Source organism: Bactrocera latifrons, unplaced genomic scaffold (genome assembly GCF_001853355.1).
Source record: "Bactrocera latifrons isolate USDA-ARS-PBARC rearing strain unplaced genomic scaffold, ASM185335v1 scaffold_1420, whole genome shotgun sequence".
Classification (NCBI taxonomy): domain Eukaryota; kingdom Metazoa; phylum Arthropoda; class Insecta; order Diptera; family Tephritidae; genus Bactrocera; species Bactrocera latifrons.
Genome location: NW_017534876.1, coordinates 11,611 through 22,308, shown reverse-complemented (window position 1 = coordinate 22,308; position 10,698 = coordinate 11,611). Strand labels below are relative to the sequence as shown.

The following is a 10,698-nucleotide window of genomic DNA, read 5'->3' as shown; positions in this document are numbered from 1 at the left end:
CCAGGGGACATTTTGAAAAAAAATTTACCTTTGGAGTTGACTGTATTGAAGAGTTAGAAAAATCACTATAGAAAGAAGAAAAAGTAAATTGCAAAACACGTGAGACGAATTAGCTCGTARGCGCGCTGTACAAAGTAGACACCGAAAACACTGAGAGAACAACCGTATGCATCGAATGGCAGTCGATGACTCACTTTTATAAATAATCTTTCGTCGTTTGCCAAACTGCACGGAGGTCAACAATCAGCATATCCCAACTATAGAGGAAATGGGACCGGGAATAATACTACTAAATAAATACAACGGACAAATTTCAATAAATAACGAATCTACATTTTTAAACGGGACATTCATCATTTTGTACACCAACGTAACCATTGTTATCAACGGAAAAATGTTCTATAACGAAGAAAGAACAGTAAGTAAACCACTACCAGCAATCCTACAACCGTCATCCGCACCATTCAACATAGAAGAATTCCTCTCGCTGGAGATGCTGAAACAGCTTAACTTCAACAATACAAAAGAAGTAAGTCTGTTAGAGGCAGCAAATAGAGTCAAATACGGAACCAGCATCACTCTAATCGTCTTTTTAATAGTCATCGCCTTAATAAAAAAGAAGAAGAACCCAATAAACAGTCACAGCCGGCAATAGAAGTAATAGAAGTAAAGTACAAAGTAATATAATACGACACCACTAAATCGCTGAGAGTGCGACACGTGTAGTGGCAACCAGTGGGAAGCGACCTGTCAGCAGCTTCATACCCGTTGCAGCGGCAAACATAGGTCTAGAGTTAAGTATAATTAATTGTAAATGTTAGTTTTTTAGTGAAACTCAATAAAGGTGCTTAGCTCTAAGAAAATATTTTTTTTTATAAAAATAACAATACTTTTTTAACTTATAGCCCATCCTTCCCAAAGTCAACCTCATCTTCGTGGGGTACTCCCTGTTCACTACGAATGAGGCTCTGATGACCGAGTAAAGGCGTTATAACCTTAGCACATGCCTAGAGGCGAAACCGGCAGCGTCGGAACTAGGCTCAGATGCAGAAGGCTAATCACCTGCTCATCTTAAACTCTCTGATTGCCGAAATCAAAGTAAACAAAGTTAAGATTGAGAACGATAAATTCATGACGACCTTCAGCATGAAAAATGGATTACGAATAGGAGCCTGGAATATAATTTCATTGTTAGAATCAATTAAGGTACCGCAACTTTGTAAAGAATTTAAACGCTACAAACTCGTTCTTCTTGGTCTTTGCGAGGTTAGGTGGGCCGACTCGGGCGAAGTTACAGCAACTTCTGGCGAGAAATTCAGTTTCTCTGGAAACAAGCCCACTCAAAGAAGAGAGAATGACTTCAGATTTCTTCTTTCTATCTAAGTCAGCCTCTGCGGATAGAATGATCTCAGTGAGGCTGCGCACAAGAGCTAGAAACATGACTATAGTACAAAGCAATGCTCCAACGAATGTAGCAGAAGTGGAAGTTAAGGAATCCTTTTATAGTTGCCTTATAAAACTGAGTGAAATCAATAAGGGTGACATAGTCATTTTAATGAGTGATATGAATGCCTAAGTTGGTCATCACAATAAGGGGTTAGAGGCGACGATGGGCCGTCACGGGTTAGGCATGATGAACTTTGTGTAAGTTTTAATCCTGTTATAGAAGAACACTATTCAATCATAAGCGCGTCCACAAAATATTTTGGACATCTCCAGATCGAACTGAACAGAACTGAAAACCAGATCGATCACATAGCAATAAGTCGTAAATGGCGCTGTTCCCTTACGGACACGCGGAATAAACGTGAAGCTGATATTGCTAGTGATCATCATCCCCTAATTGCGTAAGTCAGTCTCAAAGTGACTGTAGTTAGAGACTGGAAAAAGAAGATACAGAAAACGACGTAGAGAAACTGAAAGATGAATCTACCTGCGTAAGGTTTATCGAATCGCTAAATGCATCTGCCGAAAAAGAACACACTCTGTATACACAAAGTATAAAACAAACTTCCTAATGGCAGCGGAATGTTGTATTGGATTCAAAGAATCGAATCTGGAGTGACAATTTAGCTAGAAAAGCGCAGGAGACTGCGGGAAAGTATCGTACTCGTGATCTGTATCAAACGATACGGCAACTGACAAACGCCACACTCAAAACCACCTGAAAAATGGAGATGGCAAATTGACAACGGCCAAAGATAAGCAGATTACCATCTGGGAGCATTACTATGAAAAATTGCTCTCACCAACTTCGTCGGAGGCTATTCAGTCATGAGGTTGCCAACGTCACATACCAGGGCGTGGCATTTACACCTCGTACCTGAATGATATCCGTCAATGACTGCTATCAGAGCATTAAAGAACAACAAAACTCCTGGGCAGATAACATCAACACAGAACTCCTAAAGGCTGACCCTCAGACGACTGCGCAGATCGGCAGTCCTCTCTACCTTTGCTTTATCGATTTTGAGAAAGCGATCGATACTCTCAAACATGATGCGATTTGAAGAGCCGTACTATGCAAAGGAATTGCGGAAAAATTAATTTAATTACTCAGCTACGCTAGTTGTCGAGTAAGGTGTGGAAATATTTTAAATAGCGGCATCCAAGTCAGGACTGGTGTCAAGCAGGGGTGCGTGCTATCTCAACTTTTATTCAATTTGGTATTGGATTTGATGATGCGTCAAGCTTGTGCGATTAATAGAAGAATATCTTGGGGCTTAAGCGGTTGCCTTGAAGATTTGGACAATGCGGATGATATCTGTCTTGCCTCATAAATATTCGCACATCTCCTTGAAACTTGAAGCTGTTAGTGATCTCGCTGCACAAACTGGACTTCAAATTAATATAGCGAAGACAACCGCAACGCCAAACCGACAGATCGCTGGAACATGTCTCGAAAAAGTCGACGAGTTTTGCTATTTATGCTGAGCATAGGGATGAATGTGTCATAACAGCTGAAATAGTCCACGGTATTGCTGATTTAGTAACTTCGTCTTTTACAAGGAAGAGTTCCATTGGTCTCTGATTTAAAGAGTGAATTACTGAATTCAGAGTTATTAATGGAGTTGTAGATGATGAGGGTTGAGAACTACTATTCATAGAGTTTATAGATGTTATAGGACTTTCAGATATAGGCGGATGAGCAGTAATGGCTATATTTGCTGGAGTCAGATATCTCGGTGGAGACAAGAATCTTGTAATTCCAATAGTTTTAGTAGAAGCATTCATTGTGTTTTTGTGTTTATCTCCATTTATGGGACTAACTAAAGCCTGTCGTCCCATATTACTTAGATTAATGACCTTAGAACATTTTTTTACAAAACGCAGAATGATTATTATTTTTAACTTTATCAATCCACTAACTAAAAGAAGGACGACATTTAATTTTATCTTGATGAAATTATGTTAACCTTAMAAGTAAGAAAATATAATAAATTTTATCATTATAAAATGGGTATTAACCCGATTCCACAGATTCTATTTAAGATAAAATAAATCAATTTAGTAAAAGTTATTTATTAAACTTCAGCGTTAAGTTTAAAAGAATTGTCATAAATCTGAAAGTATAAGACGAAGAAAATGACACAATATTTATTTCAGTGTTGGAAATCTTAGAAAGGAAGTATTTTTTACCTTCACATAAAAAAACTATTACTAAATCGACGAATAAAGATAGTTTAATAGTTATAATAATCAAAAGAAGACATTTAAATTAAACTATCTAATATAACCACTATAACCATATATATATGTCGGAGTGAAGTTTTCTTCTATTGTTGTAGACAGCAGACAACCAATCACAGCACATTGAACGGCTGATGGAATAATGAGGAACTTAGTCTTCTAATGAAAATGTTTAAAATGCTGTATACATAATAAAAAATAAATTACAAATTTCCCTGACCCTAGTTAAAATTCCTGAATATTCCAGAAATTTCAAATTCCCTATCATTCAATCGCCACCCTGTAAGAATATAATTGTACAAATAATTTATGTAAATAAAATAAACAAATTTAATGATAAAAAACCAGATTACCATAGGAAATCAGCACCTTTCATGTTTTCTGTCGATCAAATGTAAACAAATAAAGCCGTATAAACTCACGAGAAATCCAACACCAGGGATACAACTCACTACTTACAAAATATCTGATTATCGAGAAATCAATGTTTTAAGGACGAAATATAGCACACTTTGACGTTTAAATCATCTTTTATAGCAGGAACAGTGAAAAACGTAGAATCGTGGGTGGTGTCAGCTGATACGACCTATCTTATGAGCGCGCAATGTAAGTGCACAGTGAAAAACGCTACTCCCTTGTCTCTTTGACGTAGGATGACGTGGGAATATACAGCATTTTGGTTTTGGCCGTGGAAACGTGTCAGCTGATTGCTCTCTCACAACCCAGGGTTTCAAATATCTATCCACTGTAGTAATTATCAACTTTTATAATTCAATCTGTTCAATATGTTTGAAATTATCTTATAATAACTCAAAATCAGAGTCGAATGCTATTATTTATAAATATATAAACTATTTTTAATAGTTTCTTTCCAGTTTTGATATTTTATATTATAAAAAATTGTAATTGAAAACATAGATGTATACAAAACTATATATGCGTATTGAGCAATAGCAACATTGTGCAAATGAAAACAAACAAAGATGGCTGAATTCTGCGTTTTTGCCACGTTTTCTCTGCTCACACATTTTGCCGATGAGGAAGGAAAGGGAAGGAAGGCAGTAGCGTTTTTCACTGGCTCTGCTATTAATAAAAATATATCATAAATAAATCATTTTTGATTTACTATATATTAAATAACAATATTTGTAATTTTTGACTTATATTTATTACCTCAATATATATAACATTGCGTTGCTACAGCTGAAAATCCTAAATGGCCGCTATTCACCCTTCAGAAAGCTACCACGAAAAGGTTTTCTACTGTTTCTATTGTGATGGTTGCTTGGGACTTATCACAGAGAACGTATATTTATAGAGAAGGTCCAAAAACGGACAGGCGTGTAAACTGTCAAAAGCTAACAAAATGCGATGAGTGCGTTTCACCACAGCCAGCTAAGAAGGAGAAATCTTAACAGTGGAGCGTGAACAGAGCTGAGTATTCAATGAAAATTATGCTCAGAGATATACATTTCTATTGCAGACGTATGTTAGCCTTTTACATATAATTCTATACGTTTACATATATGCAATCATATTAATTGATATTGAATATCATTTTGCGAGTTTTTGTGAATGCATGCAAAATTGATAACTTCATCATTAAATTATGCTATTTTCAAAGTAACATTTGTAGTTAATGTACAAAGAAGAGCTACTTTTTAAATATTTCATATGTTTGATAATATATTATAAATTTACATATGAGTACGTAGATATGCTATATATATATATACATATATGACATACTATCATAATATCCTAAACAACTTATAATATATTACAATAATATTATATGTAAATCGCATTTCATTTCAATTTTCATACGTATCTACATATCAGCACATAGTTACATACATATGTAAGTGCAATTCAAATTCAGATCGTGATATTATCATTTATCAGTAAAAAGTGTGCGTGCACTGCTGCTATATGTATATCCATACATCCATATGCATATGTGTACGACATTGCCGGACAATTAATGCATACACAAACCAACATACTTATATGCGTACACATGTAAATATGTGCGTATGACATTCCCACACAAATAATGCATAGACAACATACATAATTTATATGCGTATGTCGCAGGCAAAAACTACGAATATTGTTCTACAAAAACAACAAACGTCTCAAATAGCATCAGCAGCGTCACAAGTCAATATGGCAGCCAATTCGAYGCCCAAATTTGTAGAAAAACACACAACAACAATATTTTCATTCATGAACGCAAGCGCACTTTAAACAGGCAAACTTGCTTCATTCAAAAAAACAAATACCATTACATTTCCCCGAGCATGCCTTTGCCAACAAGCGTCTTCTCTCGACGTTGGCAAAAGCTAAAAATCATAAAATGAACAATTTCTGACATTTGTATGAGAAGGAAAAAGCGACAACCCCGCAAATATAAGTATAGAAAAAAATTGACAACATAGTTTATTTGTCGATTTTCAAGTCAAGAAATGTGCTAAAGAAAATATTCAATATTCCTCTGATTTATGTGTACAGTGAATCCCGGTGCAACAGTATTCCGCTTAAATGAAAATCATCCCTCTTAACCGCCCATATCATGCTGCATCTCACGGTTTGTTTTATGAAACACTAATTATTGTTTTAAGTACCACTGGCTTAAGTATTCGCACTCGTTTATGTGACATATTATATTTTTATTTTTACAAACCACAAACATCTGTATCTTTGATTGTGGCACATAACTGGGATTGACTGTATTTGTCAAGGAATGTGCAAAATATTTTTCGCGGCTTGCAAAAATCTGCATCGATATGTATGCACACTCATACAAATGCATACATATTTACACAAATTCGTTGGTAAAGCTATTAGAACGGCAAGGGAAGCAGTGGCAATTGCCGATCGTTCGTTTGTGTTTTCAGCACAGCTTGGTTTTTCTACCAACAACAAAAAAACAAAACGGGAGCTTCGCCATTGGTTGTCCCTGTCAACGGAAATTTCGCATGAAACAATATGCATAGGTACATATTTATTTACATACAAAGTTGTGTGTGGACAAATGTACAAACATTATCCGTATGGTTCGTTTTGTTTACATGCACACATAATTACATACGTGAATATGTGCGACCGCTTGGTCTTTTAACATGTTATCAAAACTTTTAAAGGCCTGCAAATAAATACATATGYATGTAGGTATSTATATAAATACAWATYGTATGTACATAYRTATATATCTTATCAAACCTRTATTAATTAAATAATTAGGTAATAATACAAATATGATTTTATTATATATTTCCTAAGATTTAAGGAATTCATCATGAAATAGTTTCATTTGTACGTACATATGTACATGCTTGTGTGCTTTGATATAAAATATATAGAACATATACATATGTATAAATAATTAGGTAATAATACAAATATGATTTTATTATATATTTCCTAAGATTTAAGGAATTCATCATGAAATAGTTTCATTTGTACATACATATGTATGCATGTATATGCAGAGTCGTTTGCGCATTGTAAATATGCGAATCTGTAAGCGTGCATTCCTTAACATCGGAAATAGCATAAGTTTTCTCATTTCACACTGAAAATGCTCAATTCTGCTATTTTCGTGTCCCTTGATGTTAAGTGGTGAAACACGCTAATAATTTTCTGTGGTGAAAAACGCTCATCCAAAACAGCAAATATATCAAAATTGAATATTTATAATTTTTGACATAGTGACCCTTCTCTATAAATCAGAGATAATGAGATCCCCAACTTCTCTCTCACTGGAAATGAGAGAGCAATTGCTAAACGTCAAAACCTACCGAACTTTGACAGTTGACTGGATTGAGTAGGTTTTGACGTTTTGCAATTGGAATGTCTGGAATGGAATGTCCAGATTGAAATTATACCAAAAATAAATGTGAACGGAGAAATTTATTGCAGCCGTTCAAGATCGCTAATAAAAATTTAAAATAATGAAAATCAAAGAAAATACGAAATTTAAATATATATTATGAAACGTTTTGTAATTTGATGCATAATAGAATTAATTTTCTATTACAAATGATTAAAACCATTTATTAATTTAGAACTAATAGGCCTAGTTCACCTTATTAAGTACTGAAATATCGAAAGTCAGTTATTTTAATATACCATAAAATCATAAAAAAGAAATTAAGTAGTTTCGCCATATATTAAAAGTCCAATATATAATAATTTGCAATCGTAATAAATGTTGGGTATGTTAATTTAAAATTTCCGAAAATTCTTATTTGGTGCGATCTGGCCATAATGGAAAATGTTATAAAAAAACGCCTATTTTGAAGCGCTCTCACACTGGAATAAGTTGGGCATCCTATTATTCCTGCTATAAATATACGTTCTCTGCTTATCATCTCTCACATATGGTATTGTTCAGGGATAATGGGATGCCCAACTCCTCTCTCACTGGAAGTTACTAAACGTCAAAACCTACCGAACTTTGACAGTTGACTGGATTAAGTAGGTTTTGACGTTTTGCAATTGGAATGACTGGAACGGCCAGATTGAAATTATACCAAAAATATATGTGAATGGAGGAATTTATTGCMGCCGTTCAAGATCGCTAATAAAAATTTAAAACAATAAAAATCAAAGATAATGCGAAATTTAAATATATATCATGAAACGTTTTGTAATTTGATGCATAATAGAATTAATWTTCTATTACAAATGATTAAAAACATTTATTAATTGAGAACTAACAGGCTTAATTCACCTTATTAAGTATTGAAATATCGAGAGTCAGTTGTTTTAATATACCATAAAATCCTAAAAAAGGAATTAAGTAGTTTCGCCATATATTAAAAGTCCAATATATAATAATTTGCAATCGTAATAAATGTTGGGTATGTTAATTTAAAATATCCAAAAATTCTTATTTGGTGCGATCTGGCCATAATGGAAAATGTTATAAAAAACGCTTATTTTGATKCGCTCTCACACTGGAATAAGTTGGGCATCCCATTATCCCTGGTATTGTTACTTGGCGGTGTAGGCTTATCATTTCATGTATTAAATCGCACGATATGCTTGTAGTCATATATAGATATAGGCCGTTTGTGTTGTGCTCCAATGTTTATTAAATGCTGTTAGAATAGCGCCTAAATTTATCACACAACCTTTGCGTAACTGTAGTCAAGAAAAAAATATTATATTAGTAAAAATCGTTAGTTGAAAGCTATTTGTGACAAGCTCACTTTTTTTCAAACGCTACTCACTGTTTCATCTCGATGTCATAGATTAGCAAAACTTCTCTTTCATCATGCAGCTTCGAAGACACCGGTTTGATTAAATGTATTTGGAAAACCAACAAGCAGCTGCAACTATAAAAAAGTCATTTCATTATTTTATTAAGCTTCTTTTGTCTAACTTTATTCTAATGTATGTATGTACTAAGTGCCACTAATCTTAAACAGATATAGTGTAATATCACGGCTAGCAATGTCAAGTCGTTTTTGTAAACTTACTCCAATAATTTTTTCTTGGCTAGTTAATTTGCAAAAAAAAAAAGTTTTAGATAAAAAATCGCCTTTATTTCTATGTATAGGTAGATGTAATTAGTCAAACTATTGCGCATTTTATTATCTTTTCTCTTTGAAAATTGTAACGAAGCGAGGTATACGCGCCGAGGGTARCGGTTCAGTGACAATGTCCTGCGGCGTTCGCGGATGCTCGTTTGCTACGACGACTCCGCACGACTGTATCTGCTGGCGCTCTGGTAGGCTTCGAAGACGTTGTTCTGTTGAATCACTTACTATAGCTGCGCAAAAACTCGGACTATGGAAAACCGCGTTGGCGACCCCATTGTTAAGGGTTGAGTTGGTCAGGGGATCGACTCACTATCAAGCTCACCCTTAACGAACGAGACCAAGACTAGCTAGAAGATCATCTCACTGTGTAGTCTGGTATATGTCCACCGTATGTACGCTGTCACAGTTTCGAGCTGACTGACAGATCATCGGGCATCTAACTCTCTGCCAAGCCTGTGCTGTATGCTAGTAGTGGCGTGGTTTTACCGCTGCGTTCAATTTTTGTTGTTATATAGTCTGCTTGTCTGGTTACTTCTTCTTGTGTCTGTAGAAGTGATTTTCCCGTTGTATTATGAATAATATGCGTTGTGTGGACTAAATTCTGTATAGATCCTTATTCACACAACATATTGTAATAATATTTCGATAAGCTTGAAGTCGATAGTTTTTCTCTGAAAAATTTTACATTATAAACGCTAGTGAATTTTGTATTAAGGTAATAATCTTTATATTTTACTTATTTTTATTCTATCCCAAAATATGGTAACACTAATTTTTTGCTTGTTTGTAACCATTTTATTATTGTACTAATAAATGGCTTTCTGAGGAAATTTAAATAACGAGTCAAAGTTTTTTGAGATTGACCTGTTTAATACAAAGAAAATCTGTAAAACCGAATTAGTGAAGCRGTAGTGAATATAAAAGTTAAACAAATTTGTGCAATTTCATTATAAACCGGTGAAACATGCATTTTAAATAGTTGAATCTTTAAACTTTAAAAGCAAATATCTTAAAAACCATAAGTCCATGGAAACAATATATATACATATATTTGAAGGAAGGATTCGGAAGAATCTTCTCTATCCGTACATACCCATTTTAAGCTCGAGATCGAGGGATGCTACTCTAAATCCTAGTCTTTCTTTTATAGGTAAAGATCGGTTTCCAGCTCTTAACTAATTCTTCTTCTTTACTGGCGTATGCACCGCTTACGCGATTATAGCCGAGTTAACAACAGCGCGTCAGTCGTTTCATATTGTGTTGTGGAGTGGAGGTTTTCCTCTTCCTCTGCTTCCTTCGGCGGTTTACTTTCAGAGCTGGAGTGTTTTCGTCCATTCGTACAACATGACCTGGAATGTTGTTGATGATTGATAAGTTTCATACAACATTTCAAAATTTACTATATTTCATAATAATGATTTTAACGAATTTAGGACGAATTTAACGATTACTTTGA

At 34.5% G+C, this 10,698-nt stretch overlaps 1 long non-coding RNA gene across 2 annotated transcripts; it reads right to left on the bottom strand.

Moving 5' to 3' along the window:
* Window positions 1-8,611: 8,611 nt before the first annotated feature.
* LOC108965621 lies at window positions 8,612-10,492 on the bottom strand. Of its 2 annotated transcripts, none has more exons than XR_001993120.1 (3): window positions 10,336-10,492; window positions 8,931-9,913; window positions 8,612-8,841 (listed from the first exon to the last, which is right to left on the bottom strand). It is a non-coding gene; the product is annotated as an uncharacterized LOC108965621 (long non-coding RNA). The 2 variants fall into 2 exon arrangements; XR_001993119.1 differs by having other exon boundaries at window positions 8,931-9,035.
* Between the last annotated feature and the right edge of the window lie 206 nt (window positions 10,493-10,698).